The following is an 11,388-nucleotide window of genomic DNA, read 5'->3' on the forward strand; positions in this document are numbered from 1 at the left end:
ATAATTTATCATTGTTAAACAGTATTGGACTACATACGCTACCTTGAGGAGTTCCATTTTCTATAGAGTATATTTGTGAATGTTTTCCCAATTCTAACTTGTATAGTCCTATTCAATAAAAAATCTTTGATCCAATCATACATCTTTCCAGTAATTCCATTCACAAACCCTCTTTCCACAACATATCAAAAGCCTTCTCACTCATTTTTTCAACTAAACATCAAAATAAATCTAATTAATAAACTAAATTAACCATATAAACTAAATTACTGATCTAATTATTGATCTAAAGCCCACACTGTCACTGTATGATAATTGAAATGAACTGATGACATCAGCAGGTTTTCTCCAGAATGGCTATACAGCTGAATAAAATTATGCTGCATTATTTTCCTCTTTAACACTGTAAAGCTGCTTTGAAACAATCTACATTGTTAAAAGCACTATATAAATAAAGTTGACTTGACTTGACTTCTCTATGTCGAAAAATACCCCAACTACTACCTCTTTATTTATTTGAGCCTTTCTTATTGCCGCCTCCAGACTTAATGCAGAATCCATAGTACTCCGCCCCTTCCTAAAACCACTCTGGTATTGAGAAAATAACCCCTCTTTCTCGATAAAATACATCAATCATGACATTCAACTCCGATGGAAGTTTTCTTAAATTTTTTAAAAGGACGGCAATACAACAGCGCATTTTACGCCAAACGGTCAACCACTACTGGTTGAACTGGTTGGAACCAGTTGATAATCACTTTTGATTCAATACTTCTCAACTTGACGCTTCACATAAGCTCGGTCACACAGGGCTCGACACAGTGCGACCATACTATAAATAGATGTGTGCGAACTGTGCTATGTATTTTGGAGCACCCGTTTTCTTAAATGTATCATCAATAGGCCTACCTTACAGTAGGGCAGGCTATACTGTATAACAAGCGTATTAATGATTATTACCCATCTTATATCTTGGGGATGGAAAAACATATCACAATACTGATAACTTCAAAGGCTATGATTTCATTAAATAAATGTGAGCGCTCATGTTTCAAAATCTGAATGTGGCGCTGTTGTGCGTTCTACGGACTTGCAGAATGCTTCAGTTCAGAGCAGTTTGCAATCAATGAATAGCGCACATTTATGCCAAGCAAATTCTTATGAACAATGACAATGTTTTCTTTATTTTGTATACAATTGTAAGACTGTTTATTTTATCTCCCTCATTTGAATTAGCATCCTGCAGTAATAAGGCATATACATTTCAAAATAGTACACAAATGTGTTTGTCCAATTGTCCGTCTAACTTTTTCTCCACTGCCACAGCAGTGCTGTTCCTTCTGCTCCAGCAGGAGCTCAGTTTCTCTGGCTAATTTTCTCGCAGCAGTGCTTTTCCTGTGGAAAGTTTCCACGCAGCTAGGAAGTGGAAAGTTTTCACGCAGAGAGGAAGTGGAAGTTTCCATGCAGTGAGGAAGTGGAAAGTTTTCACGCAGAGAGGAAGTGAAAAGTTTCCATGCAGGGAGGAAGGGGAAAGTGGAAAGTTTCCAGAAGTGGAAAGTTTCCACACAGTGAGGAAGTGGGAAAAAAAAAAAATTGGGAAATTTTCCACAAATCTCCCGGTCAATGTTTCTCTTTTCCTGTTTTCTCTTTCAGGCGGTCTCCCCCGTATGAGGCCGCAAACCGCTCCCATCAAGAAACGGTGCGATCCCTCCCGACTGGTCGTTCCAAATTACAGCTGCTCCCCGTTCGCGGGCCAGCAGGGCCCATCCGCCCGGCGCCACGAGCCTCTATAACGGGCCCTCCTGGTCAAGCAACAAGACCCCTTCTCGAAATGCCAGCACGCCAAGCTCGGCACTCCTTTGGGGGGTATTTAGCCAGGCGGCTGTCCTTACCCCCCTTGCCCATTTTTTTCTCTTCTGGAATTGAACTTACCACTTTTTTCCATAGTAACATCTTCAGTCCCACTGCCATTTTCTGTTACATATTATCTTTACAAAATAATAGCAATTTCCCATCCCTCAACGTTTTTGCAATGTCTATCTGCCCTATCTCGTCATTGATCGTTTTAGTTAATTTTATTCATTACCTCCTTTCCTCCTTTCTTCTCCTTATCTGATATCTTCCCTTTTCAGCTAATCGTTTTCATCTGACTCTGAAACCTGACCCCAGTTTTTCTTTCTTTTCCTATTTTCAACTAAATTCCACTCATTACCTCCACACTCCCTCCATTTTCCGCTGCAGATACTCCTTCCTCTATTTCCGGATCACTTCCGGAATCACCACTGCTTTTTACCATGCGCACTTCACTCTCAATCCAGCTTTTGCCAGCAACCTATATGTTGACTTTCTCCGGAAGTTGAGCAACCATTGCTGATCAAGTGCTGACCTTGCTCACTTGGAATCCACTAGGGAGTTGATTTATTTAAAAAAAAAATCCCCTTAAAAAATTTAATGCAGCATTCTGTATGTATATAGGCATGTTTGTTTTAAAAAATGTTTTAAATGAGTACTTATCATGCAAACATGGTAATCCGTACCCACTTTATTTTTTTACTGGCACTTTTCTATTCATTTCTTTGATTGGATTTCTCACTTACCGTTGCTTTTGCCCTTCTTAAAAAACATTCATATGATCTTACGTGGACTTCAAAATTATTAATAAAACAATCTTTTTTTTCTTTTTTTTGTCTGTAGAACTCAATGTCTGAAGTTGAGTGAACAAAAAATGCTTGAAGGTTCTGAACCCCATTTAGTTTCATTGTATGGCTTGTCTATATCTTTGTTTATATTCTAGAGAAGAAAGGAAGACAAATAAGTTTGAGACATCAGAGTTAGTAAATTATAATGAATAACCATTTTGGGTAAACTATCCCTTTAAATATTTACAGGAAACAAATTAAATGCCTCAATAAAAATAGTATTGCTACCACTATCTGTGATGCCACGTTTTTTTTAATTCAACAATGAATAATACAATCACAATACAATAAACATTTTTTTTATTAATACAATAATGCATTACTATAATGAAACACTGCAGTTAGAACTGTTTTATAAAACAATGAATATCAAGTAAACAAATAAGCATTTCACTTTAAAAAAAATCAAGACCAAGTCTTACAATTTTTAACTGTCCCAGTACACAAAATAAAATCACATCTAAACAAACAACATTCTTACTAAGATGTTCTGTACTGCCTCAAATGGATATATTTTAATTTGTATGCTCCATTTTAAAGGGATATTTCACCCAAAAATGAAAATTGTCATCATTTGCTCACCCTCAAGTTGTTCCATACCTGTATGAATTTCTTTCCTCTGCTGAACACAAAATAAGATATTTTAAAGAATGTCAGTAATTAAACAGCCTGAACCACTGTAGTGAATTCGCCCTTACACAGTGTATTTATGACAATTTTTTTATGCCCTTTCACATACCAGATACACTACTAGATTATAAATAGTTTAAACATCTGACATGTTGAAACATAATTATAATTATGACATTCAATTGCCCTTAAAATCAGCATTTATTTCCTCTAATTATCTTTCAGACTGTAACTATTGGCTGTAACAGCATCATTTCCTCATCTTTTCGTCCTCTTCTTGATCTGTCTTTGAACAACAGTCTCTATGGGAAGGCAATAGATGTGCATCGGTATGTTTTTATAGTAGCTTGTCACCCAGGACCTAGAAAGAATCAGAGATAATAAATCAGCAGAAATGTGTTGTTTTCAGGTGTCATATGTAAGGGCATATAAATGTGATTCAACAAGGCCATGTATAAATGGACACTTTCACATAATATGAATTTAGATGTGTTGCTAAAGGGCATAATATTAATGGTATATTGATGATTTATGACTCTTTGGGGTATTAAAACCCTTAAACCACAACTTTTTTCATTAGGTCATTAGCAGCATATTAGTTTATATTTGACATGAAAGCTTTTTAAAGTTTTATATTTTTTGGAGAGAATCGGTCAGGCACAAGTTCATACTTTGCTGTTCGCTGGTTGAGGCTGAGGAATGACAGACTTCTCCAGCGGATCCGATTCTCTTCACGTCGTACTTGGTCCAGCTCATGTTGTCTCTTCTCCTCTCTTTGAATGTTTTCCTTCAGGTCCTGTTCTATACGGGCCAACTACACAACACAAACTATTTAAAGGAACACACCTATGTATAGTTACATCGTGTACTAAGACTGACGGAAAATGAAAAGTTGTGATTTTCTAGACTGACATGGCTAGGAACTATTCTCTCATTCCTGCATAATAATCAAGGAACTTTGCTGCCGTACCATGGGTGCAGCAGATTCAATGATATTACGCAGCACCTGAAAATAGGCTAACTTCCGTCAACATAACCAACGTGACAACCTGCTTGCACAGAGAGCATGCTGGGGACTATATTCAGGCACTGCTAATATCATTGCACCTGCTGCACCCATGGTACGAGAATAGAGAGAATAGTTCCTAGCCATATTGATCTAGAAAATCGCAACTTTTCGTTTTCCATTGGTCTTAGTACACAATGTAACTTTACACAACATGTAAATAGGAAAATGTTGGCGTTATTTTGTCACACATACCCCTTTTCCACCAAGGCAGTGCTGGTGCTAGTTCGGAGCCAGAGCCTAGTTTCAAATCAGTTCTTTGTCTTTCCACACCCAAAGCACAGTGACGTAAAACCTGGCTCTGTTGTGGCGCTCTAGCCCGTGGAAAGGCAAACCGGTTCTTAGAAGGCTCGTCAGTGGAACCAACTACGAACTGGCACTAGCACTGGCTCTGAACTAGCACCCGGTTCATTCTGGTGGAAAAGGGGTATGTTTGAGCAGTAGGCTAGCTGGAGCCATTTACCTCCAGTCTTTGTGCTAAGCTAGGCTAGCGGTGGGTGCATCAGACAGAGTTAAGGCACGCACGGAGATGAGAATGGTATGTATGGACTTATCTAACTCTGGGGGATATGGTGAATAATCGAAAGTAAAAAAAGTTGACGTGTTCCTTTAACAAAGAGTTCAGTAAAAATATTTATGCAAATTAAACGACAGTTTAAAACAAATGTTCTTAGTGCTAAACAACTGTGATTTTTTTTACTTTTTGGTAAAATTATACTTTCTTTTCTTTATTAAAACACCATTTAATGTTGGCGCACATATTACCTCATCCAGCAAACATTTTTGATCTTCTGCTTTTCTTTGCTGCTCATACAGTATTGCCGCTGGTTCTTCTCTGTTTTGAATTAAATGAGAGCTCACTGGTACAAATGCACATGACCTATAAGAAAAATAAGTTGTATCTGTATAGCACAAATTATGATTGCTAGCTGAATCATGTCCACAGAATTCATTTTTGTTCCACCAAAATATCATAATGTGAAAAATTATAGTTCATTATATTAGCATAACTTTTTTTCTCATAATTGTCCTGCGAAGCATCAGCCCTTGAATAGGGGTATCAGTATAAATTGTCACATGTTACTTTCTGTACTTTATTGATATTTTGCAAGTGCTAGCCTAATGTTTATTTTTGCAGGTTTATTTAATGTGTTTAGTTGTTTGATTCCACCCAAAATATCAATGACATTGTGTGTCAATAAACTGCTCTAAAACTAGAAGCTCTTCAGCTGGATCTGTGTGCCTGTCAGGCTTCCTTTTTAACTCATTTTCAAACCCACCTTCAAATAATATTTTTACTAATTTTTAGCCTTTCAAAATAGGCTTTGTCAAATTCAAAGTATGTCTTGACAAGCTCTTATTTAAAACAAAAGGTGATTCATATATCTGTCACATATGGGCAATGAGAGTACAATGATATTCAAAGAAACAGCCTTTAATAATAAATAAAAAAAGGGAAGTAGGAGAATACTAGGAACAATAAATAAAACCACATAATACAAAGATGGCATGGAACAATGAACAGAGGTAACTAAGGGTAGGGGGGCCTATAACAGAGATGTAATGGGTTGGTTGCACAGGAACAGGCAGTAGACTCAGGAAATCCAAATATAAACATAAACTTTAATGAAAACTCTATAGGGAACATGGAAGAATAACAGAAAACGCATTTCACCGTTACCAGACTAAAACCCTATTCGCACGGGATTGATATTATCTGGGGACCTCTTGTGATTTAGAAATTACTCCCCCACATCTGAATTTTGCGTGGCGCATTCGCACGGGATAAGCAAGCCTGTGATTTTACTCGTATTTACTGACTTATCTTCCGGATATGATGTCAAGACTTGTAAATGTTTTTTCGTTATATGTATGAAATTATAAACAGTCGTATCGATATCTTTTTAATTGTTTTATAGTAATAAAAATAATTTAGTTCAGTTAGAGAACAGACGCTGCAATTAAAAACTGAACTGAGCAATATAATAACAATATACGGCGGAAGATTCAGTTTCAAAGCATAATGTAAAAGCGCCCATTTAAGCGAGTTTGTCATTGTACTGTTCTGTTTTTGTGTTGTTCATTAAGAATAATATTAAACACACCATTCAAGCAATTTACTCCCAAATTGGTGCTCGTTCTAAAGTGAGAGTATAATCCGCGTGGCCGCACGGGAATTCATAACGGTGTGCATTATATGCAGCCTAGCTCTATTCTTTGTGAAAGATAAAGATAAAAATGCGCACACAAAAACCTTGCAAAAATTATATACGATCCGCCTAATCCCGGCCAAATCACAGAGATGCCAATTCGCACGGGACTAATATTATCACAGGACCTCGCTGTTCGGCGAAATATGGTAGGTCATTTGCGGGGGAATTTTTACTTTACAAATTACAGACATGGCCGATTGGCACGGGATTAAGATCACAGACATTCTCTGCAACTATTACAAATCACCAGAGGTCCCCAGATAATACTAATCCCGTGCGAATAGGGCTAAAGAATGAATGAACAAGGAGGAACTTAAATGCAAACACAGATGACTGATTAAATGAAGCACAGGTGAAACAAATGACTAACTAAACACAGCTGAACAGAACTAGACTAACAAGGGTAACCAAGGAAACAGACAAGTGGCGGGAAACTAAGACAAAGGAACACGGGACAGAATGAAAACACAACCAAAACAGACTAAACATGTGATTTACACGACACCGCTTTCAACTGAAAATGGAAAATATGTGTTTTAGCCGTTCATTTACACAGCAGCGGCATTTTTGGGACCTGAAACTTAGGCTTTTTAAAACGGGTTTCAAAGTGCAAGGTTTTGAAGAGGATACCTTCACTGTCTCCATGTAAACAACAAAAATGTGAATTTGTAAACACGGTGATGTCATGTGCATGCGTATTACCTGTTCACGCATGCAGATTATAGGGAACAATTGGGCTAAAGGCACACCTTAAGAAAAATGTGCTTTTAATTACTCCTCTGATTTCAGAAAAAAGACAAATGTTTGAATAGAACATTTATGGAACAACTTTGTGCAATTTTGTGTGAAAATAAATCTTGTGTGAAAATAAAAATTGTTTAAAAATCTTATAAATGTATGAGGTGTATGAGAAACATGGGGCAAAAAAACAAAGTATTGATACAAATACTTTAGATAAAATATATATTTTTAATAAAGTTAATACTTGTTCAAAACAATATATTTTTGTTGAAAGCTGATGGCTGAGAAAGGCTTCAGATAGGCCTCCATTGGCATTCAGTACATTAATACTCCCAAGACCCATAAAAGGCACTTAAAACGTTGTTACAAAGTCCATCTCACCACAGTGGCTCTACAATAATTTTACGATGCGACGACAATAGTTTTTGTGCGCAAAAAAAAATCAAAATAACACCTTTATCCAGCTTGTTCTTGTCTTCCGTGTGTGCCTCCACGACGCATGCGCGAGAATATGACGTAGCGCCGGGGTTCGGGAATCCATGAAATGCACACTTAAGCCCCATTTTGAGAACTACGCTGAGACCTAAAGCACGATCAATGTAGAATTCAACAGCTTAGATACGCGCGTCTTCCTCAGCTTGTAAACAAATCCCTTCTGGGTCATGTGTCCGAGCGCCGGATCTGCGTCATATTCTCGCGCATGCGTCGTGGAGGCACACACGGAAGACAATAACAAGTTGGATAAAGGTGTTATTTAGATTTTTTTTTTGCGCACAAAAACTATTGTCGTCGCATCGTAAAATTATTGTAGAGTCACTGTGGTGAGATGGACTTTGTAACGACGTTTTAAGTGCCTTTTATGGGTCTTGAGAGTATTAATGTACTGAATGCCAATGGAGGCCTATCTGAAACCTTTCTCAGCCATCAGCTTTCAACAAAAATATCTTAATTTGTGTTCCGAATATGAACGGAGGTCTTACGGGTGTCGAACGACATGAGGGTGAGTAATTAATGACAGAATTTTCATTTTTGGGTGAACTAACCCTTTAAAGGGTTACTTCAGCGATTATCATTAAGCTTTGTATCAGTAGAAACCCAGTAGTATTTTCGAATTATCATACTTTCCCCCCTCATGTCCCCCTGAGACGAGAGAAATATTGTCATTTTGCTTCATCTGAGGATTTTATGGCCAGAGGCTAGAGACTACAGCCAGTAGTAGGAGCTAGTTCCGCATGTTATCAACCCGCCCATAGGGGTTGGATCTCACTCACAGAATGTAAATGCACACGGCCTCTCGGCTTGGCCATTCATAATGGAGCAGTGTGGAGTGAGTGTTCACACTTTTCAATTAATTCCTATGAAAGTTAAGCTTCCATAGGCATATGAAAACGCGCCAGACTGGATACGCGTCGTGAATGACAGCCGCGCTTACCTCAGCTCTTTGCTCTTGTGATGAATTATGTCTGACTTCTGCTGCGTTTGCGCCGTGACTTTCGCTCGGCTCACTCAAGCTTTATTGAAAAGACACATACAGTTTTTAATTGTAGTGTCTATTCTCTAACTTAACGAAATTATTTTATTACTATGAAAATCAAAGCGACGGTGGGGCGGTGTCATGGTGGGCAAGTGATAACCAGTGTGGCTTTGTGGCCACCTTGAGCAGCGAAGCAAGTGCATTCTGGGAGTTGTTGTCTTCCATCCACATGAGACAAAAATGAATTTTCTGTCACACAGGATATAACAGGCAGATACGACTGCAGGCACAATTTATATCAAAACATAAATTCCGAGGCCAAGCGATTGATTTGTGTGAAGAAAATCCCCAAATGCGATCCGCCTCTCCATCAGCCGAAGATCATGCACACATTCAAAAATTGCCACCCGAAGAAACATTACGTCAGCTTTGATAGTGAAATTGCATTGGCTCTCGTGTGTCTCGTGACCAATTGCATCATTACGTCAGCTTTCACTGTAAAATGCCATTGGCTCTCGTGTGTCTCGTGACGATTGTGTCATGCTAAAGAGTCAGGTGCATCGGTTGAATGAGAGAGTGCGTGCGTTGCATTCATGGAGCGGCGGGATAATCATTTCATCAATTAAAACATTAAGATCAATTCTGTTCTTTACATAAAGATATCGTATGACTTCAGAAGACTTGGCATGCAATGTGAGTTAATACTTTTATACTGTTTTTGGTCAGTTTTTGCAATAAAAACCTGTGACTACTTTTATTTGCCTGTTACGTGTTTTATATTGTTGAGAAGTGGGTAGGTTTGGGTAGGAGTAGGGTTAGTTGCTCCAAAATATAAAAGTAGCCTATATATAGATATTCATAAAATCATGTCTGCTTTTATAAACGCAAAGAATTAAATGCGTCTTGATCTGACGTATTGGGCAAACAACTGAAAGGAGTATCTTGCACATCAGAAAATGACACACTTTTTTGTGCGTTAAAAAGTGACGCAAGGGGTCCTGACCAAGCGTCAATATGTGACGAGTTGGGAGTGAGAATGTTTTGGTGATCAGGTGTCAAAGATCAGACAAATTTCCACGTGGTTCTTGAAAAGCGGATGTTTTGGAAAGTGCTGCGGCAGGTTTTTGTGCCGTCTATAGTGATTTAGAGGAAAATAAAATCGAAGGCGCCTTTTACCCCCTGGAGCCTTTAGCCCTGTTGTAGCCTACATGATTACGAGGTGTTTCTTGACAAAATGACAACTTCTGGCATGCATAATACAGCCTTTTTATCATTTTTGCAGATCGTGTGAACGGGGATCGTTTTGACAACGTTGTTGTCTGTTTTTAGTACATTGTTATCGTATAAACATACCCTAAAAGATAACTAAATGAACAACAGGTGAACGTAATTCAATCAGAATCCATAGAAACTAAATAGCAAAGAGAACTCAGGAAAAGCACATTTTAGGATGGATATTATCAAGCTCCCAAAAAATGGGGTGAAATATTTTTTTCCCCAAAAAAAATCAAATTCATGCCATAGGGGATTAAACTCAGTTGACGGTACAATAATCTTGACTTCTTAAAGCCAAAATATGAGTTACAATGATGCATTTGCCATGAAAATAAATGGGGCCAATCTGTGAAAATAAATTAACCATTCGGTTACACTTTATTTTAAGGTGACATAGTTACATTGTACTGACCCAGATAGGTACTGAGTAATATTAATTAACAACATTTACTTACTACAGAGTAGAGTTAGGGTTTGGGGTTACGCTTTATTTTAAGGTGTCTTTGTTACACTGTAACTACACATTTAAGTACAGAGTAATATTAAGTAACTACATGTACTTACTGTAGGGTTAGGATTAGGGTTTGGTTTGGTTTAGGGTTAGTTGCATGTAATTATACATAATTTATAGTTATTACATGTAACATATGTAACAATGACACTATAAAAATGAAGTGTTACCCGCTTTGGTTTAGGTTAGTAATTATGCATAAATTAGTACATGTAGTAATGTGTAAATACATCACCTTAGATTAAAGTTTTACCAACCATTCACACACTCACTGTTTTATTTATATACAATAAGACAAACAATACATATGTAAACATGATTTTAGTGTGGGAAAAAACACATAGGTACATATTCCGTGTTAAGTTGTATAGAATTTGACAACATAACAGCTAAAAAAATTTAAGTAAAAAAAAAAAAGTATAACAACTTTACAATTGATTTAATTAAGAGTTTGAACTGAATAATCAATGTAAATGTTTTTAAAATGATAAACTTCACATTTCTGCTGTATAATCCTCCAAAAATGGCCCCATTCACATCCAGTGTTTCATTGTAACCAAAAACATTAAAGCCAAAACAGCCCGTCAGCAGTCCTGAAAAATGTAACCAAAAAAAATAAAAGTTTGTTGATCCGTAGTGCTGCATATAACCCTGTCAGAGAATAAGAAGAAAATAACAGCTTTGCATACCTCTGTTCTGTTTGCTCCGTCTGCTCATCTGTCAAGAAATCTGTTTCCATGTCCTTATCTAAAGTGCTCTGGCAAACAAAGAAACCGAAA

This window comes from Gobio gobio (assembly GCF_949357685.1).
Source record: "Gobio gobio genome assembly, chromosome: 24".
In the NCBI taxonomy this organism is placed as follows: domain Eukaryota; kingdom Metazoa; phylum Chordata; class Actinopteri; order Cypriniformes; family Gobionidae; genus Gobio; species Gobio gobio.